Source organism: Salvelinus fontinalis, chromosome 12 (genome assembly GCF_029448725.1).
Source record: "Salvelinus fontinalis isolate EN_2023a chromosome 12, ASM2944872v1, whole genome shotgun sequence".
Lineage (NCBI taxonomy): Eukaryota > Metazoa > Chordata > Actinopteri > Salmoniformes > Salmonidae > Salvelinus > Salvelinus fontinalis.
This window is the reverse complement of record NC_074676.1, coordinates 36,498,928-36,526,845: the sequence shown is the minus strand read 5'-3', so window position 1 is coordinate 36,526,845 and position 27,918 is coordinate 36,498,928. Positions and strand designations below refer to the sequence as shown.

At 41.4% G+C, this 27,918-nt stretch overlaps 1 protein-coding gene and 1 non-coding gene across 3 annotated transcripts in view; one reads left to right on the top strand and one right to left on the bottom strand.

The window, feature by feature from the left end:
- The first annotated feature begins 12,131 nt into the window (after positions 1 to 12,131).
- Positions 12,132 to 27,918, top strand: part of LOC129867280 (tropomyosin alpha-4 chain-like) — a 48,588-nt gene continuing 32,801 nt past the window's right edge. Inside the window, exons 1-2 of one of the 2 annotated variants that reach the window (XM_055940573.1) lie at positions 12,132 to 20,984; positions 21,429 to 21,621. The gene's annotated coding sequence lies outside the window, so the exon portion shown is untranslated. The remainder of the gene's footprint in view (positions 20,985 to 21,428; positions 21,622 to 27,918) is intronic. The other variant, XM_055940570.1, reaches the window with a different exon arrangement.
- Positions 12,208 to 12,283, bottom strand: trnaa-ugc (transfer RNA alanine (anticodon UGC)). The gene has a single exon. It is a non-coding gene; the product is annotated as a tRNA-Ala (tRNA).

The window sequence follows — 27,918 nt, the reverse complement described above, 5'->3', positions numbered from 1 at the left end:
CTCTGTGCCTTCACCAATGCGCATTAAATGTGGAAATTTTATATTTCTGTTCTATAGCTTTCACTTGTAATCCTTCATTTCAGAATAATATCTTGTCATGGTTAGAATATGTTCACCAAATTGATTTACTTGCTATTTCTTTTGAGATTCAACGCTTTAGCCTAATTCGTTTTAAACTTTTTTTCAATATATTTTTTCGTAAAATAGAAAAATGTAAAACTTTTATTCATCAGAAATGGGCTTCTGTAGGTGTGTGAGCTATGCAGTCGCTACAATCTCATGCTCCAGTTTATTGCTTTTCTGTGATTCAGGCCTACTAGACACAATGCAGCAAACTAGAGTGTTTCATAAAACACATGTGCCTTGTTAAAATGTCATTTGAGAGGAACCAGTGGCATCGTCATAAAAGTAACAATGCGTTTTCCCCCGAAATATTTATGAATCGTAATATATGTATGTCCAATTATATCTCTATATAGCGAAAAGTTATACGTTTTGTGTGTAGGATTCTGCTAAATGCAGAGTGTCTCTGCATTTAGCAATAGTAGTGTCTATTGGTGCTGAAAGAACTTGCCTACTAATATTTATTCAATAAAATGTGTCAATATCATTTGAAATGTACTTGCATAATGTCATATTTGTGGTATGCTATAACTCGTTTAAATCCATTATAAAATATATCCTAAACTCGAAAATATGTTGCATTGATCTTACAGGGATTACAGAATTGATATGTTTTACACTTTTGGCACTTGCCTTTACTGAGAACGACGTGGTGGACACCATGTGAAGGAGAAGGGCAATGGGTGTGTTGTGTAAGCAAGCCCCTTCTCTCATTGGTCGATCAGCTGAATTTGGAAACAATGACAAATCTCGATTGACTCACAAATGATACAAGACTGTCTCACAGTGTCTTGTGAGTGTGCCTGCATACCAGATCTGTGTGGAAATTCTCAAGGACATATTTCAATGCGTTATGTTAATTTATGCAGTACTAAACTCCACAAAGCAGTCTCTTCCCACTGGGCACACTGGTTGAATCAACCTTGTTTTCATGTCATTTCAATGAAATAACTTGAACCAACATGGAATAGACATTGAATTGATGTCTGTGCCCACTGGGTTGGCATGCTCCAATAAATAACTCATTTAATTGGACTATGAAAACCAGATGTTTAAAACACAATTTATATAGTATGTTGGCAGCTGAACAGTTTTAAGGTTCTATTAACTTTAATCTTTTTTGCATGTAGCACAAAATAAATTGTGAGATTGAAATTACACTGGGGGAGAGGCAGTGGTGTGGGTGGGAAATTAGTGTGACCAGTATGACTGGTGTTATGAACAGAGAATATATAACTCATGTCTGGACAGAGAGTGTTGCATGCCAATTGTCTTCTCCTCCACATTTGTCTGGTACATCAGGCAAAACATATTAACCTGAGGGTCAACTTGACATAACTTGATGAGAGAGCAATAACATGTACTGTTTGATTGTATATAATGTCATATTATTGATCTATAGCCTGTCCACTGAATAGAGAACATGTCAAACCTGGATCTCACTCTGGAGGAATATTGTTTCACTAAATCTTAGAATCTGTAGGAAGAAATGCCATAAAATAGATTAAACCCGTGGTCAGAGGAGCATGTATGAACATGTACAGTACTATTTATCTGGGAGGCTTTGTGCTTTGCCCTCGCTACAAAAGTACCCACATATGAATCTGAGTTGACCTTTAGGGAGGATCTGTGTATCTAATGTGTACAGTAACTTATACAGACAGGGCCGGCCCAAGGCATAAGTGAGATAAGTGACCACTTGTGGCTCCGTAGAGCAAGGGGGCCCCAGACCCCAAAAATAAATGCATTTTCAACTTACTGTTGAGCTATAAAAGCAGAATACACTAGGTGCAATTTGGTTGTACACATCTGTTGTTCTCTTGTTATGGCAGTTACTGACAGTCACTCAATTGGCCCATGTCAGCAAAACATTTCTAGATTGGTAAATTAGTTTAGCCAGCTAACTAAACTTGTAGTAATCATGGTCAAATTACCTACCAGGCACACAGGGCACTTGCCCAGGGGAAAGGTGACAAATGTGCCGATGTGCACTTGAGCAAGGCATTTAACCCTAATTGCTCCAGGGTTGCTGTTGATAATGGCACACCCTGGCCGTGACCCCACTGTTCGATGAATAAAGGACATGGCATAACTCATGGAAAAATTTGTAGAATTGAAGGAAATTATCTTTAAAAACTACAAGAATTTCTCTCCACCCAATGACAAAATGTGTAGAATTGCTGGAAATTAGCGATAAAACTGCATTTTTTGCTCTGCCCCATGACAAAATGAGTAGAATTTCATAAAATATTTAATGAAATTGATAAATCTTCTCTCCACCCCATGACAGAATCTGTAGAATTGCAGCAAACCTGTTTTAAAACTTTTCTTCTCTCTGCTTTTAAAAGTGGGGCCACTAAAATGTTTTGCCCATGAGGTGCTCAGGGCCCCAAAAAAGGCTAGGACTGGCCCTGTATACAGATCACCTTATGTAACCAGTAAAACTGAGATTTGTGGAGAAATATCAACTCTGTACTTAGGAATGCATATTGTATTTAGATGTGACATTTTCCGAATGCAAATACAGCATTGCTGGCAAAATATGGACCAATGATAAACTTCACGTTTTCTGGTAATCATTCAATGAGCTTTCTCATTACAAATATAACACACTGTTTCTTTGAATTGTCTCTGGTTATGTGCATGACTAACTAAGGGAATTGATGCTTAGGGCTACCAATGTGCCCAACCCAGTGTTTAAGATGGGAGTGATGCCTAGCCTTGATCTGTGATGTCTAACCCACTGAAGATACGTTGTAATTAAGGAGAAGGATGCCTATTGGCTGTGCTCCCCCTATATCTCCCTAATCTCAGACAGACTATACACTGTGGTTGTCATCTTTGCCCAAGGGGAAGCATATTGATAGAAGATAAGGCAGAAATGTAAGCATGACTGTGCAATACACAATACTCACCTCTGGGATTTCCTGACAACACTGAGGATAAGTCTACTTGTGTCTTCATTGGTATGATTAACATGGAGACCCACATTTCCCAACAACCACTTCAGAGAGGATAAATAATGGCAGTCACACCATGTGGAGACAGCTGGAAAGAGGAAGAGATATTTATTTATTTTCCCTTTTGTACTATAACTATTTGCACATCGCTACAACACTGTATATAGACATAATATGTCATTTGAAAGGTCTTTATTATTTTGGACCTTGTGTGAGTGTAATATTTACTGTTCACTTTTTATTGTTTATTTCACTTTTGTTTATCCATTTCAGTTGCTTTGGCAATGTAAACATATGTTTTCCATGCCAATAAAGCCCCTTGAATTGAATTGACAGAGACACAGAGAAAGCGTGAGAGAGAGAACAGACAGACAGGAAGGCAGACAGAGACATACAGGCAAGCAAACAGGCAGACAGAGAGAACCAAGCAGCCAGCCAGCCAGATATATAGCTAAGCAGTCAGACAAACATAGTGCCAGATAGATGGGGGCGTATTGGAGTCTGTACAGGTCTAATATCACAGTTTGGTGTCATGCAGTCCTTTGTCTCTTATTAGCTTGGCTTTGACCGTGAGTTCTGCTGAGGAAATTAAAGGCTCACTGCGAGTTCACAGCATCTGGACAAAACAGTTCAATTTCCTGTCCGTTTGTGTCCAAAAAGCCGGACATCCAGAATAGAGCAAATAGTTCTCTTTGCATGAAAACAGCATGCGCGACCTACAACAACAAACATGACCATTCTGTGACATTATTCTGTATAGTTTGATTGCAGCCATGGCCATGCTAGAAACTCCAGTCTAAAAAGCCTGCAGCTCTGTCTAGGAGGTCAACGAGCTATGTCAGCATTAATTACTAACATTTACATTAGTAATAAATACTTAATTATAAACATTTATATGTAGTGAATACTGCTCCATCTGGTCTCCTCTCTCTCTGCACCACACAAACGAACACAGGTCCTCCAGCTGAGTTTGCAGTCAGTCCATTGTTTATAAGAACTGTTCAACCCTCCTCAAAAGAGCCATATGCATCAAACACCCCACTGCCAAGGTGTCCAGCATCCTCATGCTAAACCCCCATCTGATTAGTCACAGATTGGATACGCTGTGGGAAAACTGTAAACAAGTAAAAACTTGTCTTAATTACTTAGCACGATGAAACACAAATACGTTTCAGGAGGAAGCCAGCAGGAAGGTGTGTACAGCGCTGTATGGCTGCAGGACTTTGGTTTCCACATGAAGGGACTGTACTCTATCTATTCTTTGCTTTAGCTGTGGGCCAAGCTGTACGTCCATGCCCTTTGGTCTTATGATGTGTAATAAGTAAACTGTCTGTGATGTACTGCAGTGGATTCAGCATTTTTCCACACTACACTCTTAGAAAAAAGAATTCCTAAAGAGTTCTTCAGCTGTCCCCATAGGAGAACCCTTTTTGGTTCCAGGTAGAAAGATGTTGGGTTCCATGTAGAACCCTCTACATTAAACAGCCTACATTAAACCTGCCACCTCACCTCACTCCAGACCCCGACCCGTATATCCATCTGCCAGGGACCCCTGCCTGCCTGTCCTAGTATGGCACAACACCAACACATGTTGGCCCTCTGCCCTGGACCTTGAACGAGGGAGGGAGGGTAGAGGAGAGGGACTCTTACAGTAGAAATCCCTGCACAAAACAGTGAGGTTTGATTGCTGAGTGAAAATGGTCACATAGCATAATTCTTTTGCAGATGTGTCCTGCATACTGATTTCTTTATCTGAAAGTGAGTTTGTATTATTTCCAGCCGCTCTCCGTATCAACATGACCAAGACACAATAGGAAAAGATTGAGGTGCTGCTAAGGCCTGGAGACCAGCCCAGCTGAGTTGGAATGTAAAAAACACGAGTCACCATTTAAACCAGGGGTGTCGAACTCATTCCATGTTCCTTCTTTCAATTAAGACCTAGACAACCAAGTGAGGGGAGTTCCTTACTAATTAGGGGCCTTATTTCATAAATCAAGTACAAGGGAGGAGTGAAAACCCACAGACACTCAGCCCTCCATGGAATGAGTTTGACATACTGCTTTATAACAACCCCCATGGCTTAACTCAGTGGGACATAGAGCTCGCCAGCTTGTAGTCCTAAAACCCGGAAATCAGTTACCTCTGGTTCGTTCAGCCATCCCTATGGGCAAAATGAATGGGGAAATACGTTTTGTTCTATGAGATAATATCGGTCAGTTAACATGACCTTTATGAATTGTGAAGCCTTTATGTGGAGAAACATTGGAGCGAGAAAGAAAGAAAATGACTCTCCTATTTCCTCCCTCCGTCCTGACATGACATGAAGGAAATGGCCATGTTCTGTCCTCAGGCTGTGTACTGTATGGAGGCTGAGTGACACCGTGTGTGTCTGTGTCTAAATGTGTGTGTGCATGTGCGTGCAGGCATGCTCGTGTGTGTGTGTGTGTGTGTGTGTGTGTGTGTGTGTGTGTGTGTGTGTGTGTGTGTGTGTATATACATATATATACATATATATATATATATATATATATATATATATATATATATATATACCCATGTGTGTGTGTATATGTCTCTAAATGTATGGTTTCCCCTTTATAGTGTAGGAAGAGTAGGTAAAGTGCAGGGACATTGAGCCTTGCAGGGGGGAACCAGTGTGGCCTCTAATAAGAACCAGACTGTTCTGTAAGTCCACTCCGCCTCATTCTCATTCCACTTACACAATGCAAACCAGTGGTGTAAACCAGTGATGTAAACCAGTGATGTGTACAGTCCACCGTGAGCTGAATGAACAGTCCTTAGGAGTTAGTTATGACTGGTGAGACAACTACAGTACAGCTGCAGTTATATAGGTGAAACCTTATTCTACAATCTACATGCCGATGTCCGCTACCTCCCCCACTCAGTTTCCGTTTTGGTATATAACCCCCCCGACATACATACACACACACGCACACACACACACACACACACACACACACACACACACACACACACACACACACACACACACACACACACACACACACACACACACACACACACACACACACACACACACACACACACACACACACACACACACACACACACACACACACACACACACACACACACACGCACGCACGCACCCACACACAAGCATACAAATGCACCCACACACATGCATACAAATGCACACACATTCTTAGAAAGGGGAAACGCATGTGCTGAATGCCACATCTGTTTTGCCACATGTGTTCCCTCTGTGTAGGAGACATGCCTTCGTGACTGGTATAAAACAAAGAGGGACTTCATGAGGGCAAAGGTACTCCATATCCTTTTACTAAACCTCATCTCAGTTTTACAGATCCCAGGGCAGTGTTTCCCACATTCCCACACGTCTCAGTGCTCAGGTCCTATACAACTCCACTTGTATAGGACCACTCCACTGTCTGTTTTAAACTGTCACTGGAAGTCATAAGCATTACTGTAAAACTAGCACCTATGCTGCTCAAGTCAGTTTAGGCGTGAAGGTGCTTATGCATTAATTTGCCCTAATTTAATTAGTGTGTGTGTGTGTGTGTGCGTGTGCGTTTGTGTGTGTGGGTGTGTGTGTGTGTGTGCGTGCGTGTGTGTGCGTGCGTGTGCATGTCTGTGTGTAAGAGGAATTGCTGTCAGTCAGTTATGTGGGGAATGGAGAGTGACCCATCAGGATAATGTATCTTGTGTACACCCAGGAACCTGACTGGCCATGGAATCCATCTCAGGCAGCTCCAGCCAGCAGACTCCATGCACAGCAGCCAGTCAGCCAGCCTCCACTGTGAAACAGCATTTCACAACTCATCACATCTACCCAACCACCCAGGCCCAGGGGACAGAGGCATTCCAACCCTGCACTCAGCTGACCCATTTCACAATGGGGCAATTCCATGCCAGGATGGCCCAAAGTTATTTTATATCATATACATGATGTTGTGGATTTTCCTGAAATGAATTCCCTTACAAGGTCCTTTGGGGGAAGGACGGTTGGCATACCTTTTGAAATCTGTATCCAAAATAATTCTTGAGAAATAACTAGTTAAAGTTGTGACATTTTGTTTTTACCTAAACACTGACTACAACGATGAGTCTGTAGATACCACAAAGCCAGTGGTGATGTAATCTGAACCCTTACCGTGGGTTCTGAAATATGAGTGTTTAGATTTAAGACTACAAGTTATTTATATTAATTTTGGGATAGTAAAAAGTATAAACATAAATATCTCAAAATTACTCTTTTAGATGTTATTCTTTTTGAGACATTTTGTTTTAAACAATGTACTATATAAGTACATCAAATTTCCAAAGTGGGCTGTTTGCTACTTTGAAGTTATGAGCACCACCAACACATGGATTCAAAGGGAACTCCATCTGCTGGTGATTTGCTGAATGTGCAATTCACATTCACAAGAGCAGTAATTGATTAATGGTCTATAATGTAAACTTCTATGTATAAAATGGGTTGTATCTTAAAAAGTACCAGAAAGATCATTCTGGAAATTTGAGGTGTTTTAAGAGTATATTGTTCCAAACAATATGTCTGAAAATAAACTAAATCAAAAAGAGTACCTTGAGATATTAAATTTTTAACCTTTATCTAACTAGACAAGTCAGTTAAGAACAAATTCTTATTTTCAATGACGGCCTAGGAACAGGGGGTTAACTGCCTTGTTCAGGGGCAGAACGACATATTTTCACCTTGTCAGCTCAGGGATTTGATTTTGCAACCTTTCGATTACTAGTCCAACACTCTAACCACTAGGCTACCCTGCCACCCCAGTCAATATGACAGGTTTTTATTTTATACCCCTTTTTTGTGATATCCAATTGGTAGTTACAGTCTTGTCCCATCGCTATAACTCCCGTGCGGACTCGGGAGAGGCGAAGGTCGAGAGCCATGCATCCTCTGAAACACAACCCCGCCAAGTCGCACTGCTTCTTGACACACTGCTGGCTTAACCCAGAAGCCACACCGATGTGTCGGAGGAAACACCATACAGCTGGCAACCGAAGCCAGCGTGCATGCGCCCAGCAGCCACAAGGAGTCGCTAGAGCGCGATGGGACAAGGACATCCGGCCGGGCCAAACCCTCCCCTAAACTGGACGATGCTAGGCCAATTGTGCGCCGCCTCATAGGTCTCCCAGTCGCGGCCGGCTGCGACACAGCCCGGTATCGAACCCAGATCTGTAGCTGCGCCACTCAGGTGTCCCTTAAGTTCATATTGTAAATGATCCATAAATGAATGTAAAGAAATCGTGTTCTTAATCTAAACACTACTCATATTTCAAATCAAATCAAATGTATTTGTCACATGCACCGAATACAACAGGTGTAGACTTTACTGTTAAAATCTTACTTACGTGCCCTTTCACAATAATGCAGAGGTAAAAAGTACAAAAAAAATTGCAAAAAAGGAAATAGTATCACAATAAAATGACAATAACGAGACTATACACATTGGAGTACCGGTACCGAGTGAATGTGCAGAGGTACGAGGTAGTTGAAGTAATGCAGGTAAGGGTAAAAGTCACTAGGCAATCAGGATTGATAATAAACAGAGTAGCAGCAGCGTATGTGAAGTGTGAAAGTGTGTCTATGTGTGAGTATGTGTCTGTGTGTAGCGTCAATATGCATGTGTGTGTGTTTTGTGTGTGTGTGAGCGTATGTGTGTGTGTGTTGGAGTGTTTGTGTAGTATGTGTGAATATGTGGGTAGAGTCCAGTGAGTTGATGCAAGACGGTTCAATGCAAATAGTCAGGGTAGCCATATGATTATCTGTTCAGCAGTCTCATGAGTTGAGGGTAGAAGCTGTTCAGGAGCCTTTTGGTCCCAGACTTGAACAGTCAATGACTTGGGTGTCTGGATACCCTCTGTAGCGCCTTATGTTTGGATGCCAAGCAGTTGCCATACCAAGCAGTGATGCAGCCAGTCAAGATGCTCTTAATGGTGCAGCTGTAGAACCTATGGGGAAAGCCGAAAAACTAGGCCATCATTGTAAATAAGCATTTGTTCTTAACTGACTTACCTAGTTAGATAAAGGTTGAATAAAAATAAATACATGTATAAACCCTTTTGGAACCCTTTTTCCTAAGAGTGTACAGTGCACTCACAAACACAAACATGTACCCACTGGGCAAAAAGTGGTTGAATCAAAAAATAATCAACGCAAGGGCAATTCGTATTTCTTTCACCTAAATTTGAACCTAAATCCAATGACTAAGTGACATTTTTTGGGGACTCAATGTAAATCAAACTAGACATTGAACTGACGTCTGTGCTCAGTGGGTAGTAAACACATAACATGCCTGCACACAGGTTCGCTCCAAATCACAATTCCAAATACACCCACATCCCCCCTTACTGTGTATATATATATATATATATGTAACCACACACACACTGGAATATTTAAGTATGTGAAATGGGGAAGCATTGGGCAGTTCTATGCCAGGATGGCCAAAATATATTTATGATGTTTTGGATCTTCCTGAAATGAAATCCATAAAAAAGGTCCTTTGGGGAATGGATGTTTGGCATGCATTTGACATTTGACTCCAAATAATTATTGAGAAATAATTAATTAAAGTTGTGAAATGTGTTACATTTTGGCCTTACCCAGTTCACTACAATGATGTGTCTGTAGATGCTATAAAGCCAGTTTTGGTGTCTTCTAAAACCATACCATGTGTTCTGCAGCAAGTGGATAAACCGCTTCAAACCTCAGTTCTATTGGCGAACGTGCAATTACTGGAGAATAAACTTGATGAGCTCCGTTCGAGACTATACTATCAACGTGATCTGAAGAACTGTAATATCCTATGTTTCTCCAAATCATGGATGAACAAGGACATGGAAAATATACCTGAGTTAGAATCCCTCATGTTAAGCTGTAGACCATACTATTTACCAAGATGGTTTTCATCTAAATTTTCCGTAGCTATCTTCTTACCACCAAAAACTAATGCTGGCAGTAAGACCTCACTCAATGAGCTGTATAGGGCCATAAGAAAATCAGAAAATGCTCACCCAGAGGTGGCGCTCCTAGTGGCCGGTGATTTTAATCCAGGAAAACTGAAATCCATCTCACCTCATTTCTACCAGCATATCATCTGTACAACTAGAGGCGAAAAAACTATAGATCACCTTTACTCCACATACAAATCTGGCCATAACTCTATCCTCCTGATTCCTGCTTACAAGCAAAACCTCAAACATGAAATACCAGTGACACGCTCAATATGGAAGTGATCTGATGAAGCGGATACTAAGCTACAGCACTGTTTCGCTAGCACAGACTGGAATATGTTCCATTCGATTAATCTGAAGGCATTGATGAGTTTACCACATCAGTAACTGGCTTCATTAATAGTGCATCGACGTCATCCCCACAGTGACTGTACGTATATGTCCCAACCAAAAGCCATGGATTACAGGAGCTAAAGGCTAGCTAAAGGCTAGAGCTGCCACTTTCAAGGAGTGGGATGCTAATCCGGATGCTTAAAAAATATAAGAAATCCAGCTACGCTCTCCGATGAACCATCAAATAGGCAAGCGTCAATACAGGACTAAGATCAAATCCTACTACACCGGCTCTGACACTCGTCGGATGTGGCAGGGCTTGCAAAATTTCAAGGATTGCAAAATATCAAGGAAACCCAGCCACAAGCTGCCCAGTGATGCGAGCCTACCAGATGAGCTAAATGCCTTCTATGCTCCCTTCAAGGCTAGCAACACTGAACCATGCATGAGAGCACCAGCTGTTCCGGACGACTGTGTGATCACACTCTCCGTAGCCGATGTCAGTAAGACCTTTAAACAGGTAAACATTCATAAGTTTGCAGGGCCAGACAGATTACCAGAACGCATACTCAGAGCATGTGCTGACCAGTTTGTAAGTGTCTTCAGTGATATTTTCAACCTCTACTTGACCTAGTCTGTAATACCTAATTGTTTCAAGCAGACCACCATAGTCCCTTATGCCATGGTAACCTGTCTAAAAGACTATCGCCCCGTAGCACTCACATCTGTAGCCATGAAATGCTTTGAAAGGCTGGTCATGGCTCACATCAACACCATCATCCCAGATACCCTGAACCCACTCCAATTTTCATACCGCACCAACAGATCCACAGATGGCGCAATCTCTATTGCACTCCACACTGCCCTTTCCCACCTGAAGAAAAGGTGAGAACGCTGTTCATTGACTACAGCTCATCGTTCAACACCATACTGCCCTCCACGTCCATCACTAAGCTAAGGACCTTGAGACTGAACACCACCCTCTGCAACTGGTTCCTGCACTTCCTGACGGGCCGCCACAGGTGCTGAGGGTAGGTAACAACACATCTGCTGACCCACAACACGGAGGCCCCTCTGGGGTGCGTGCTTAGTCCCATCCTGTACTCCCTGTTCACCCATGATTGCGTGGCCGCTCACAACTCCAACACCATCATTAAGTTTGCCAAAAAGACGACTTTGGTAGGCCTGATCACCGACAATAATGTGACATCCTATAGGGAGGTCAGAGACCTGGCAGTGTGGTGCCAGGACAACAACCTTTCCCTCAACGTCAGCAAGACAAAGGAGATGATCGTGGACTACAGAAAACGGAGGGCCAAGCACGCCCCTATTCGTCGACGCGGCTGTAGTGGAGTGGGTCGAGAGCTTCAAGTTCCTCGTGTCCACATCACTAAGGACCTATCATGGTCTAAACACACCAACACAGTCGTGAAGAGGGCACGACAACACCTCGTCCACTTCAGGAGGCTGAAAAGATTTGTCATGGGCCCTCAGATCCTTAAGAAGATTTATAACCCTTTCTGGTTCCATGGGTAAAATCCTTTCGGGTTCCATGGAGAACCCTCTGCGACAAGAGTTCTACATGGAACCCAAAAGGGTTCTGCTTGGAACCATAAGGGTTCTACCTGGAACCAAAAAGGGTTCTTCAAAGGGTTCGCCCATGGGGACAGCCGGAGAACCCTTTCAGGTTCTTTTTTTTAAGAGAGTACATATGTGTGTGAATATACATTTACATTTAAGTCATTTAGCAGACGCTCTTATCCAGAGCGACTTACAAGTACACACATTCATACTTTTTTTGTACTGGCCCCCCGTGGGAATCGAACCCACAACCCTGGCGTTGCAAGCGCCATGCTCTACCAACTGAGCTACACGGGGCCACGATGTGTGTGTATGTGTTTGTTGGGGCTTCTTTTATTGTTCTTGGCGATCAGCCTTGTTGTTCAATTCCATCACCACTCTTTTATTCCCCTTCCTCTTGTTGTACCACGGAGACAGTCTCCTTTATGGTCCTGAATGCTGCCTCCCCGGAGCTCCAGTTATGTAGCTGAGCTTGAATTACATGAAGTGATAAAGATGTTGTCACAGCTTTACTTTCTTTCTTCTGTCAAGGGAGGGTCCTGACCTATCTACAGAGCGAGGCCTTTGGTTGGCCCCTCTCCTCTTCAACTCCTTCTCTCTTCACCTCCTGCTTCTCATCCTCTGGCTTGTGGATGCTGTTCATGTGCCCCGTAACCGCGGCAATACAGATGTGTCTCGCACCTCAGTTTGGACCAATCATAATTAAGGCTAGGACTTTTTCATGACTTGACAAGGAAGAAATCTGGGTCTCAATTGTAGTATAACACTATGGTTTCCACTAGTTACCACAGCCACAAAGGCAAAATTGCCTATATTGTAAAAATGTTATTTTTGGTCTTAATTTAAGGTTTAGGGTTAGGTTTAAGTTGAAAATCTAATTTTAAGAGAGAAATTATAGAAATGGTTGGCTTAACACTACATCATAGGGAAAACACATGGATACTGTTACAAACAAACACGTGTGAGCGGACCAAGTAATTGGGCGTCACTCTAAAGCGGGAAGGTGGAACAAACGAGTCAGGAGTAGGTTTTCTTGATTGAACAAAGTTCTATATTGAGGGCATTTGGACAACACAAACACTCCAACAGAATCAATGAAACTCTCCAAAGGAATAAAACATATATCTTCTTCTCCAGAGCAAAACAGGAACACAATACGATTGTCTTTAAATTACAACAAAAAGTCACGACATTGTCACCGTCTTAATGGTTCTTCCTAGATAGCTCCTCTGTCTCGGTGGCCATCTTCCAGAGATAGTTCCCCCTCTTGCTGGTTCCATACTCTCTCTTATAGGGGAAGGAGAATATCTCATTAGTAGTGTCAGCTGTGCTTAATTGCCTCTGGTTCACTTGTCTCCCATGCCTTGTTGGGCTACCATCCGTGAGCCCAGCCTGCCCTCTGGTGGTCCTTCCACACACGTCACAACTCCACTTTCTGTTTTCCAGAACCACCCCATGTTTTGCTGTTGTATCCATGAATCTGACACACTGCTGTGATTAGGTGGGGCTCAGGTACCTGCGGCATCATACTATTATGAACTATGTAAAATGTCAATGAACAAAAGGACCAGCAAAAATAGTATTATGAACACGAAAGATGTAAATAGTATCAATAATAAATGGATGGCAAAAAATCAGATTATGAACGCTATCGTGGATGTTGTCCTACTTTCTTTTATACCTTAGAGAGAGAGGGGTGTGGATGGAGGGAGGGAGGATAGTTCTGGGAAGAGCCTTGTGACTCAGACATCTGGTGTGGTGGTTGTTTTGGAAAGATGGAGCTAGACGAAGCATGTCAGGAGAGCGGTGCATTTCAAAGAGTGCAGCATCCTCAGACTGCCTACATGTGCAGGTCCTGATGTTGGCCTAGTTAGACCTGCGTGTGTATAAGTTCAGGTCCAAAACACTCATCAACAGAAACAACAAGCAAAACCATTTCCAAAACCATTTAATGTGGATGAGTGATGTGATGTTGCTGTGTGGGTGGGTGACACAGAACTGCATTATGTGTACAGACTGGAGCCTCTGACTTGGAGTGGCTGTCTGTCACCAGGTCTACATGTGTGCTTCCACTCTGTACCGTTAGGTTGTATTGGAGTGGTTGTCTGTCACCAGGTCTACATGTGTGCTTCCACTCTGTACCGTTAGGTTGTATTGGAGTGGTTGTGTTTACTTTAGACTTCAGATGCCCTCCAGATGGAGAGCCTTTTGGGATGATAGTTGCTCAGGGATGAGGTAAAGGAACCATATGATAGCTATAGTCTTACTGCACACACGGATGTAGAGGATCCAAGATGCTGGTCATGGCTGGTGTTTTAGCAGGTTCAGACATGGAAAGGGAGGAGATGGGTAGAGGATAGATGCAAATGGAAAATACACAGCTGACAGGTACATGTGTTATGTTTGAGGGTCTTTACAGCTGCTGTTTGACCACGGTGTGTGCAGGGGATGGCTACAGGAATTTGTATTGAATAATGTACTTTACTAATGGTTTTGCACACAGGGAGCCATCAGAGCTCAGACGGTCCTGGATAAAATGAGTTAATGACTCAGTAAAAGAAAAATCCACATATGTTAAACGTTCTGAGGCAACTGAAGTAATGAGTTCTAAGGAAAGTGCATCTTATTGGGTCATTTTGTTTGTGAGTGAGTCTGTTTTGAGTTTAGTTTCTGACCCTTAACCACAGTAAAGCGAGACAAATGTGAAAGTTTACTCACGGAACTGAAGAGATAAGCTAAAGGTTTTGATATCCTGCCTAGATTTACATTTAGTCATTTAGCAGATTTTTTATTTTTTATTTAAATTTGTACTTAACCTTTATTTAGTCATTTAGCAGATACTCTTATTCAGAGTCACATTCCTTAGTTGAATGGTTCCTGCTGTGTAGTAAGCCTATCATACCAAGGCTAACAGGTCATTTGAATAGTTCTAAACTCTTGGAGAAGTGGGAAATTTACCATTGTAAAATAACTACACTTTTCAAATCTCTTATGAGCAGTACTATTGCACTCTCTGCTGGTTTAGGTAGGTGGTTGGACTATCCACAAGATAAGGGGGTGTATTAATTAGTGCACACTGAGCAAACCGTAGCAAAATGTTTTGCACAGACAAGTTTGGGTAGTACTTCTCTATTTCGGCCCAGTTGCTTCCTTTTTGTGCCTAGTAAATACGACTTAATTGCTTTCCAATAGCCTTTCACCAAAATTGTTTTTGCTGTCTCACAATGTAGTTTAGTTTGCAAGACAGGTCTTCTGTTCAGAAATTATCATTAGTAATAAATTTACATAGGTAGCCATAATTTGTCACCATTTTTGTTTAAACACATTGGGAATGGGACACTAATGCTGAGATGTGAAGCGTTTGGAATTTAAGACACTGTTCCTCTGAATATAAACCACTAGAGGGTACCACAGTATTATAAATCACAAGATGTACTTGTACTCTTAACATTGAGTTCCTGGCTAAGTCAGTGTAATAAACTCCAAAGATGTCCCCAGCAGAGAGAGGTACTAACACTCACAACCCATTATGGCTACAGACTATGGTGAATTAGGATGACATTGCTGCTAGAAACGGATCTGTATTCATTTTTTTTAATCAAGGGTTCAGGTTTGGATTTGTGAAGTGTAAGCTGATCCTAGATCTGTACGTAAGGGCAAGGTCTGATTTGGAGCTAGTTACTGTACAATGTGGTTGTTTCTTTGTGTGCGTGTGGAATGCTGAGGACAAGTGACATCTATTTAGTGAGGCTGTAATCTTCACAGAATCCCAGCGATGCATAGACAGACAGTTGCTACCATTGGCCAGGAAATCTGATTTACCTCAGGGAACTGTAAACACAGACACACACAGACACACACACAATCCTTTGATCTGTTAGAGTTGTGGTTACAGTAATAGACTTGGCCATAGGGGCCAGAGAGGAAAGCACACTGAGACACTGATGGATTACAGTATAACAGTAAGTATTGCTGTTCATGGATTTTTAAATCCAATGATGACAAAAGAGAATGTGACTAATGTTGATTGAAGACCTGGTTGTCAATTCTGTACAATAACGAAGCCGGAAATGGCTTATGAGTGCTGCGGTTCAGATGACTGTGGGGTGTGCATGAGCTCTATGTTATGTATCCCTCTGTGACTTCCCACATCGCCATAACATACTGAACCTTATCCTACTGTAGATAATTTATATAGACTTATGAACTCAGATAAACTCACTCACATAGCAAGCTATAATCCTATATGGAACTAATCATGAAAAGACTAGTCTATGTGTATCTTCAGTAAGGTGTCACTTTTGACTGTCAAGAGTAAAACAGGGGTCTGGGTTGTGCTGTTTTGGAGAGTAATCCAGGACTTCAGTGGACACACTGACATCTTATTCAGCTCTGGAGATGCTGGCTGGGGCAGGACAGAGAAAAAAGGCAGGGCGGATAAACTAATCTGAATTTCAAAGCTATGTTGTGCTGAACTAGCTTCTAAGAGAATGGAAATGAGGCGGAGAAAAATGTGGTCCAATGGAAAAGCAGACAACAAGTTTTCTTTCTACTGCTTTGGTCTCCCGGAATGCCTATGATGATCTCAGGTCTGAATTCAATGAAAGCTGCAGTGTATTGTCATTTCATCTTTGCAAACTCTAAATCTGTAATTTCTTTACCTAAAACATGCCTTCTTACTATGAATCAAGCAACATTATTTTCCTACAATTTTATGTTGCTACATTGTGAGTTTGATTGAATTACAAGTCTTAGGACAGTGATTCATTCTGATGGCCTCCTCTCTTAACTGCTCTTTGCACACTTCAGTCGAAGTGTTGAATACTCACGTAGTGACCTGTGTCCATGTACCCAGTCTACCTATGTTTCAACAGCTCACGGTGCACTTAGCATGGCTAGTCTGTCTACTGCTGGCCTGTCAGTGGAATGGCAGGCCGATATCGTCATGCATTGTTCCTGGGCTCTTAAGTGTTACCCAGATAACTTCAGCAATACAACTCACTGTGTGTCAGAGCCCAACTTTGTCGGGATCAGTGTCCCGTCCACGGGACGTTTGAGCTAACGTAGGCTAATGCGATTAGGATGAGGTTGTAAGTAACAAGAATATTTCCTAGGACATAGACATATCTGATATTGGCAGAAAGCTTAAATTCTTGTTAATCTAACTGCACTGTCCAATTTACAGTAGCCATTACAGTGAAATAATACCATGCTATTGTTTGAGAGTGCACAATTTTGAACATGAAAAGATATTAATAAACAAATTAGGCACATTTGGGCAGTCTAAAATTTTGAACGGAAATGCAATGGTTCATTGGATCTGTCTAAAACTTTGCACATACACTGCTGCCATCTAGTGGCCAAAATCTAGGAGAAAATTGAAAAAAGGGGTGGATCCTTAAGAGGTTTTAAAACCTCTTTGGGATAGGCGTGCCGCTAGCGCCCCACCTCGACAACATCCGGTGAAATTGCAGAGCGCAAAATTCAAAATACAAAATTCGTAATATTAAACATTCATGAAAATACAAGTGTCTTAGATCGTTTAAAAGCTTAACTTCTTGTTAATCCAGCCGCTTTGTCAGATTTCAAAAAGGCTTTACGGCGAAAGCACACCATGCGATTATCTGAGGACAGCGCCCCACATACAAAAGCATTACAAACATTTTCCAACCAAGCAGAGGCGTCACGAAAGTCAGAAATAGCGATAAAATAAATAACTTACCTTTGAAGATCTTCCTCTGGTTGCAATCACAAGGGTCCCAGCTACATAACAAATGGTCCTTTTGTTCGATAAAGTCCTTATTTATATCACCAAAAAGTATGTTTAGTTGGTGCGCTTGACTCAGTTATCCACCGGGTATGTTAACAGATCTGTAAGGTGAAAGCAACATGGAGGATTATGGAAACTCCACCACTACACTGCTTATACAGTACGTATTCAGAGCCTTCAGATATTCAAACACTTCAGATATTCAGATATGGGAGTAAATTCAAAATGAGTAATACATTAAAATAAAATCATAACATTATTAATATTCACCATCAATAACAATATATCTACAATAAAGAAAAAGTACAAAACATCTACAATAAAGAAAAAGTACAAAACATTCTTTAACCTCCCCTGTGCTTACTACCAGTTGAGTAAAGGAACACAAAACATTGACTCAAAGGGAAGCGCCAAATGGTAAATATTGTGATTGATCTCGATTTCCTATATGACTTCAGCCTTCTGTCATGGTGTATAAGAAAACAAAATAATAATTACAGGATAAGCTATTTCTCATATATCTCAGATAGTTTGTGTTAGACCACGAAATTATTAGTCAATGTTCTGAGGAAAATGGATGCTCCTTTTAATTATGGAACAGTGAATGGTTGTGTAGAATTTATAGATGTACTATTACTGTTAAACTAAACTATTAAAATGGTTTTGAAAAACAATCGTATGCTTCAATTCTGGGTCAGGTACCCACAGGACAAACAGAATAATATTAGTCTGAGGTGTGTTTAGAATTATTTTTGTTGTATTAATGCTATTTAATCTCTCCTCAGACTAATATTATTCTGTTTGTCCTGTGGGTACCTTTGCCACTGTTCCACCCCTTGTGTATTGCGCTGTCATGGTGTATTTGTTTAAATATCTGAAGATATGGGAGTAAATTCGTTCAAAACGCATACAAACGAATCCCGAAAGTTACCAATAAACGTCATCCAAACAAGTCAAACAATGTTTCTAATCAATCTTTAGGTACCCTAACATGTAAATAAATGATCAAATTTAAGACGGAGAATAGTATGTTCATTACCGGAGATAAATAACAAAGTGCGCGCCCTCACCGTCGCGCACCACAACACTACAGCCAAAATGGGAGCCACTTAGAAACTTAGCCACTTTCAAAAAACAAGCCTGAAACTCTTTCTAAAGACTTTTGACATATACTGGAAGCCCTAGGAACTGCAATCTGGGAGGCATTCCATTTATATTCCTATAGACAGCCATTATAAAGAGTGGTGAGCTCAACAAAAACAAATTTCCGGATGGATTCTCCTCGGGTTTTCGCCTGCTATATCAGTTCTGTTATACTCACAGACATTATGTTAACAGTTTTGGAAACTTCAGAGTGTTTTCTATACAATACTACCAATTATAAGCATATCCTAGCTTCTAGGCCTGAGTAACAGGCCGTTTACTTTGGGCACCTCATTCATCCAAACCTCCAAATACTGCCCCCTATCCATAAGAAGGACTCCAACCTAAGTGTGTGTAAACCTCCGCTAATAAGGCTTAATTTAACACTGAAATGTGAGGAACTGTATAGACACTGGAACAGTGTTACATTTAACACTGTTTAAAAAGGCAAGCCAGTTAAGAACAAATTCTTATTTACAATGACGACCTACCGGGGAACAGTGGGTTAACTGCCTTGTTCAGGGGCAGAACGACATATTTTTTAGAGCGACAGCGATTCGATCCAGCAACCTTTCAGTTACTGGGCCAACGCTCTGCTGGCTCAACGCTTTAACCACTAGGCTACCTGCCGCCGGTGTTAATTTAACACTGGAGAATTTGCTGTGCACAAACATTCTGTTGGCCTGGTCTCACTCATGTCTCATCCATGTTACTACTCTAATTTATTTTCCTTCCCTTTCAACACCCAGCCTTTGTGCCACTCGTGGCAGCCATTTATGAATGAATGTAATAAATTGATAAACATTGTAAATAGGCTGAGCAATTTATTTATACCCTGTCTCTTTGAACAGCCAGAGGAGGCAAATGTAAGGGCAGATAACAGTGCAGGGTATGACAGGATATGATGATTCAGCAGTAAAATATAGACTGATACAGCTAGCTCTTTATATGGAGAAAGACTCCCGAAGCTTTTACTGCCCTGTAGGGTGCCTACATGATGACGTGCTCCAATGATGGCGAGAGCAATAAAGAGGGAGTCAGAGTTGAGTTATCCGTGTTATTGTAACCTCATGCAGTACCATGAACACAGCTCTCACAGTATAACTCTAGTCAGAATAGAGAGGGCATGGAGGGTAAATGTTATTGATGAAAAGAGTCCTGGAGGCAAATCGCTGGTCACGAGAGGCCAAACGGGGAACATGGAGGCGAAACAGACACAAGGGTCCTATATTATGTTTTTTTCAGTGATCAACTGTGTTTTATGGACATGTTTCATGTTTACTCTTACTTTGTAATTATGATATATTTCCCATGGTCAAGAGCTGGGGTCCCTGACCTGCCTGTTACTGGTCTCTTTCCCACATTGCTGCCTGTGAGTCATACAGTACTGTAAATGTCTGGAGAGGACAACACAGAGAGGAATGTTTAGAATACGTCCTCAATACCAAGACTCATTGGCTTATATTACAAAATAAAGGATACAGAAATGTCTGAGCTTCATGTATGCCCTGCACATAAATGCTTCGATAGTGAAATGTTATGAAAATGTGCCATGTGTGAGAGCCCACATGAAAAAATACTATAGTTTACTATACTATATATAATGTAGTATTACCATTGTTTAAAAATTGTTTTGTTTTTGCAGACGTTCCTATACTGTAGTCTTTACTATAGTGTTTTGCATATATTACTGTAGTATACTATACTGCCTTACCAAGCAAAAAGGCAGTAACTGCTCACTGCTCCTGCCTCTATTGTATTGTGTTTTGTAGAAAATGGGGGTCATGTTAACAGTAACTGCATAAAGTTACAGTGAAACCAAGGTAAATAAAAGCAATTTTTCTCAGTTCCACACTATGAGCAGTTACTGCCTTTTTGCTTGGTAGGGCAGTATAGTATTTACAGTTTACTATTGTATAAATACTGTAGTATTACTATAGTTAAACAGTAGTGTTTTTGCGGACTGTAGTATACTGTAGTATTTACTATGGTGTTTTTGCAGATATTACTGTAGGAGACCGTGACGTGAACCAACTCAAACAACTGTAAACTAGGTGCAGTATCTTCACGAAGGATTACAAGAGAAAGTAAGCAATGTTATTGGTGTTCTAAATCAAATTGTACTTACAGTGAAATGCTTACTTACAAGCCCTTAACCAACAATGCAGTTTTAAGAAAAATGTGTGAAGAAAGTATTTACTCAAATAAACTGAAGCAAAAAAATATAAAAATATAAAATAAAGAAGAAATTGAAAAATAACAAATAATTAAAGATCAACAATAATTTAACAGTAGCGAGGCTATATACACGGTACAGAGTCAATGTGCAGGGTAAGGTAATATGTACATGTAGGTAAAGTGACTATGCATAGATAATAAACAGAGAGTAGCAGCATGGTAAAAATGGCGGGGGGGGGGGGGTCAATGCAAATTGTCCGGGTAGCCATTTGATTAGCTGTTCAGGAGTCTTATGGTTTCACATCGGTAACACTCACGCCCCTCCTTTTCCCCCTCCTTCTCCTTTTCCGCAGAAACCAGTGATCCGGGTCAACAGCATCACTGTAACAGCATAGCTTCTGTCCCTCTCCTCACCCTTACCTGGGCTCAAACCAGGGACCCTCTGCACACATCAACAACTGCCTTCAACGAAGCATTGTTACCCATCGCTCCACAAAAGCCGCGGCCCTTGCAAAGCAAGGGGAACAACTACTTCAAGGTCTTAGAGTGAGTGACGGCACCTATTGAAACGCTATTAGTGCACACCCCGCTAACTAGCTAGCCATTTCACATCGGTTACACTTGGGGGTAGAATTAAGAAGCTTTTTGGACCTAGACTTGGTGCTCCGGTACCACTTGCTGTGCGGTAGCAGGTAGAACAGTCTATGAATAGGGTGGCTAGAGTCTTTGGCAATTTTTAGGGCCTTCCTCTGACACCGCCTAGTATAGAGGTCCTGGATGGCAGGAAGCTTGGCCCCAGTGATGTACTGGGCCATGCGCACTACCCTCTGTAGTGCCTTGAGGTCTGAGGCCGAGCAGTTGCCATACCAGGCGGTGATGCAACCAGTCAGGATGGTCTCGATGGTGCAGCTGAATAACTTTTTGAGGATCTGAGGACCCATGCCAAATCTTTTCAGTCACCTAAGGGGGAATAGGCATTGTCATGCCCTCTTCATGACTGTCTTGGTGTGTTTGGACCATGATAGTTTGTTGGTGATGTGGACACAGAGGAACTTGAAGCTCTCAATCTGCTCCACTACAGCCCCGTCGAAGAGAATGGGGGCATGCTCGGCCCTCCTTTTCCTGTAGTCCATGATCATCTCCTTTGTCTTGATCACGTTGAAGGAGAGGTTGTTATCCTGGCACCACACTGCCAGGCCTCTGACCTCTTCCCTATAAGCTGTCTCGTTGTTGTCGGTGATCAGGCCTACCACTGTTGTGTCGTTGACAAACTTAATGATGGTGTTGGAGTCGTGCTTGGCCATGCAATCATGGGTGAACAGGGAGTACAGGAGGGGACTGAGCATGCACCCCTTAGGGGCCCCCGTGTTGAGGATCAGTGTGGCAAATGTGTTGTAACCTACCCTTACTACCTGGGGGCGGCCCGTCAGGAAGTCCAGGATCCAGTTGCAGAGGGAGGTGTTTATTCCCAGGGTCCTTAGCTTAGTGATGAGCTTTGAGGGCACTATGGTGTTGAACGCTGAGCTGAAGTCAATGAACAGGGTTCTCACATAGGTTTTCCTTTCGTCCAGGTGGGAAAGGGCAGTGTGGAGTGCAATAGAGATTGTGTGATCTGTGGATCTGTTGGGGCGGCAAATTGGAGTGAGTCTAGGGTTTCTGGGATAACAGTGTTGATGTGAGCCATGATCAGCCTTTCAAAGCACTTTATGGCTACAGACGTGAGTGCTAAGGGTCGGTAGTCATTTAGGCAGGTTACCTTGGTGTTCTTGGGCACAGGGACTATGGTGGTCTGCTTGAAACATGTTGGTATTACAGACTCGGTCAGGGAGAGGTTGAAAATGTCAGTAAAGACACTTGCGAGTTGGTCAGCGCATGCTCACAGTACACATCCTGGTAATCCGTCAGGCCCTGCGGCATTGTGAATGTTGACCTGTTTAAAGGTCTTGCTCACAACGGCTACAGAGAGCAGGATCACACAGTCTTCCGGAACAGCCCGTGCTCTCATGCATACTACAGTATTGCTTGCCTCAAAGCGCTCAGAGAAGTAATTTTGCTCATCTGATAGGCTCGTGTCACTGGGCAGCTCGCGGCTGTGCTTCCCTTTGTAGTCCGTAGTAGTTTGCAGAGCTTGTCGGAGCTGCTGTAGTAGGATTCAATCTTAGTCCTGTATTGATGCTTTGACTATTTGATGGTTCGTTGGAGAGCATAGCAGGATTTTTTTATAAGCTTCGGGGTTAGAGTCCCGCTCCTTGAAAGCGGCAGCTCTGCCCTTTAGCTCAGTGCGGATGTTGCCTGTAATCCATGGCTTCTGGTTGGGGTATGTACATACGGTCACTGGAGGGACGTCACAGATGCACATCGATGCACTTATTTATGAAGCCAGTGACTACTTGGGTACTTAACATTACATTTTTGGTCTTTAAGAGTATCTTATCTACCCTAAAAATACTTTTAGACTACCATGTTCATAGTAGCAGTGTTACAGTCCAAGCCCTGTTTTCTCCCTCAATAATACACTCTGCCCTCACTTTACTCTGACTCTGTAGCTTTAAATCCAGCTATATCTTACCTCTATTCCCCAGTTGACCAGCTTTTTGGGGAGTTTTTTACCTTAAAAGGACATGCCTAGTTGAGCTGTGGTTTCCTGTGGGAGGCCTTTCCTCTCTCCGCCTTTGTACTGAGAGCCTGGACCTGAGAGCCTGGACCAAAGGTTGAGTCACAAAGGTGTGTGTGTGTGTGTATGCTGGTGAACATTTGTGTCAGTGTATGCGTATATGTGTTTGTGTTATTCTGCAAGTGTACCATGGTACATGACGTCATCCTCTTTCCCTAGTGCTTAAGGGGAAATGCATGGGTGAGCTCATGTCTGATTGGCTAAATGCGATCCAAACATAAGTGCATTGACAGGTGGAGGGGGGGGGGGGGGTGCATAACATAATTCCAACAGGTGTGTGTGTGTGTTATAGAGGAGGAGAACATCATGGCTAGTAACAGAGACCAGGTGGTTTACTGTCCAGGATGAGTCATAGTCAGAGAGAGGGATAGGAGGGATTACAAGGTGATGAATGGAACTGGAGGTGTAGTTCAGGCCTGCTTTCATTTCTATGACTGGGAGAGAATGAGCCATGACTCCATGGTTTTGTGTTCAACATTATGATACGGAAGAAGACCGAGAAAGCATGACTGTTTTAAAAATTGAGAGAAGTGTAACTACATTGTAATTAATTGTTTAAATAGTGGAAATGAACATGTTCATATAGGTTTACCAGTCATAAAATCTTATGGTTATGGTTGGAGTAGGATTCCTTTCCTATTGAGAGAGAAAAAGATCAGCAGATAAAATGATGAAAACAAATGTACGTCTAAGAGTTGTTTAGAGCCGTGCAGATTCCTAATCCATGTCAGAATGAATATCCATCAATTCCATCACAACTCTCCCGCCTTTCCTATACACGCAACCAATTACTTATGTCAGACCAGTATAATTCATGGTTATAAATCAAAACCATACACTAGTACCAGCTATTCAAACTCAGTTGGCAAAATATTTCATATTGGTCTAACATCTTTTGAATAATTTCTGTGGCTTCTCTTCTGAAACAGAAGGCGGGCCTGGAACTGTGGGACAGCATATTAAAAGCACTAAATTATGCTCCAGAGTTTCTGCCACAGAGGCTGAGAGAGGGAACATGGGGAAATATTCAGAAGTATTTCTGATCTCTGGATCCAGAGTGTTCTGAGGCCCCATCAACCAACATTGCCTTCAGAAAGTATTCACACCCTTTGACTTTTTCCACATTTTGTTGTGTTACAGTCTGAATTTAAAATGGATTACATTTGTCACTGGCCTATACACAACACCCCATAATGTCAAAGTGGAATTATGTTTTTCGAAATGTTTACAAATCAAGAAAAAAATGTAAGCTGAAATGTCTTGAGTCAATAAGTATTCAACCCTTTGTTATGGCAAGCCAAAATAAGTTCAGGAAAAAATGTGCTTTACAAGTCACATAATAAGCACGGACACACTGTGTGCAACAATAAGTTTGTTCTGAAGTGTCTGTTCTATATTTGAGAGATATAAGAAGGATCAGGAAACATTTATTATGTATTTAACTCCTTATTTTTGGCACTAAATAGACTCCATATGTACTTCCATAACTTTTTCAACTGGTATGGGGGACCTTCAAACGAGTCTTGTGAGGCCTGTGGGCGTCCTAGAGCAACATAATCAGTTACGTGTTTGTGAGAGTCTCCTCTTTCCACAGAGGGGTCATAATAGTTCGGAAGCTACAGACGATTTTGTGAGAAGACCGTTTTTCGTGATGTTTCATGGTCTAACAAACACCTTTATAGCTCTGTCACCTTTCACCGCAGATGCGGAAGAGCGACATGGGCATATGAGGTGGATTGAGACGCATCCAATGCAAAAAAACATCTCTAGATTAAATTGACAGATTTTTATGGGGATTTATGTATTATGCTAATTAATCGACCTTAGGGTATTTTAACATGATTTTTGAATGACTACCGCATCTCTGTAGTCCACACATACAATTATCTGTAAAGTCCCTCAGTTGAGCAGTGAATTTCAAACACAGATTCAACCCCAAAGGTTTTCTAATGCTAGATGGCAAAAAAAAATGACATTGAATATTCCTTTGAGCATGGTGAAGTTATTAATTACACTTTGAATGGTGTATTAATACACCTCAGTTGCCGGAGAGGAAGAGAACCGCTCAGGGATTTCACCATGAGGCCAATGGTGACTTTATTAAACAGTTACAGAGCTTAATGGCTGTGATAGGAGAAAACTGAGGATGGATCAATAACATTGTAGTTACCCCACAGCACTAACCTAATTGACAGAGTGAAAAAAAGGAAGCCCGTAAAGAATACAAACATTCCAAAACATTCATCCTTTTTGCAAAAAAGGCACTAAAGTTATACAGAAAAAATGTGGCAAAGCAATTAACTTTTTGTCATGAACACAAAGTGTTATGTTTGGGGCAAATCCAATACAACACATTACTGAGTACCACTCCCCATTAGAGGTCGACCGATTATGATTTTTCAATGCCGATACCGATTATTGGAGGACAAAAAAGCCAATACCGATTAATCGGCCGATTTATTAAAAAAAAAAAAGTTTTTAAAATATATATATATATATATATACATCATACACACACACACACATTTTTGTAATAATGACAATTGCAACAATACTGAATGAACAATGAACACTTTTATTTTAACTTAATATAATACATAAATACACACACAGCTCTGAAGTGACAATGATACTGAAGAGTCTGCTTAGGAGACAAATACTCTCAACTGTTTGAATAAAAATAGAGTTTAAGTTACCTGTGATGAATGTTGAAAACAAAAACTTTAATTTCTATATGCAGGAAATCCTATTTTAATAATGGGCATGGTAAGAATTGACAACCAAAGTGCGAGTCATAATTCCCATGACACCTAGCAAAATCTGAAAAGCGGTTCCTTCATTTATTCCATAGGATATTTTTTAGATTCACTTAAAATAAGGTCTGTGTTTCGTGTAGGCTTACATCACCGTGCCAATTTTATAACTGTGTAGATATCCATAGCACAAGGTAACTCTGATCAATATTGGCTAAATATTAGCGAAGATTAAAAAAAATTGTAGAATGGATTTATGAAAATATGTTGACAAACGTTACCTTATCCTAGTGAGATTTACACGGTATCAAAACGTCGAGGCGGTTTAAGCCTGCACGAAACACAGACCTTATTTGAAGTAGATCAAGACATTCTCTATGGAAGACATGAACGGTAAAATAACGAAGGAACCCCTTTCAAATTCAGCCGCAAGTTATTACAGGAATTATAACGCGCTCATTATTGGGTAGATGGGTGAGAGAGAAAAAAATTGATTTAATTAATTTTGAATTCAACCTGTAACACAGGAAAATATGGAATAAGTCAAGGGGTATAAATAATTTCTGGTGGCACTGTATGGCCAGCCTGTCTGAATTCAGGCCTATTCCTACAGAGGAGACAGACAGGGAAGGGACAGAGGAAGCCAGTTGTAACGCCTATTTAGATAGCTATGATATGTGATCCTTCTAGTTCTCAATCCACATTCAGAAATGGGCTCCGTAGTCAGGAAATTCCAGTGTCATCCATCCATGCAGAAATGCAGTGTGAGCTAAACAGCAGTGCAATATCTTATTCTCAAGAGGAGAAAACATCACAACAAAGAAGCATGAAAACACTACGAGAACAAGTACAGTTGAAGTCGGAGGTTTACATACACCTTAGCCAAATACATTTAAACTCAGTTTTCACAATTCCTGACATTTAATCCGAGTAAAAATTCCCTGTCTCAGGTCAGTTAGGATCACCACTTTATTTTAATGTGAAATGTCAGAATAATAGTAGAGTGAATTATTTATTTCAAGCTTTTATTTCTTTCATCACATTCCCAGTGGGTCAGAAGTTTACAAACACTCAATTAGTATTTGGTAGCATTGCCTGTATATTGTTTTACTTGGGTCAAACATTTCTGGTAGCCTACCACAAGCTTCCCACAATAAATTGGGTGAATTTTGGCCCATTCCTCTTGACAGAGCTGATGTAACTGAGTCAGGTTTGTAGTCGTGCACACTTTTTCAGTTCTGCCCACAAATGTTCTATAGGATTGAGGTCAGGGCTTTGTGATGGCCACTCCAATACCTTGACTTTGTTGTCCTTAAGCCATTTTGCCACAACTTTGGAAGTATGCTTGCGGTCATTGTCCATTTGGAAGACCCATTTGCGAACAAGCTTTAACTTCCTGACTGATGTCTTGAGATG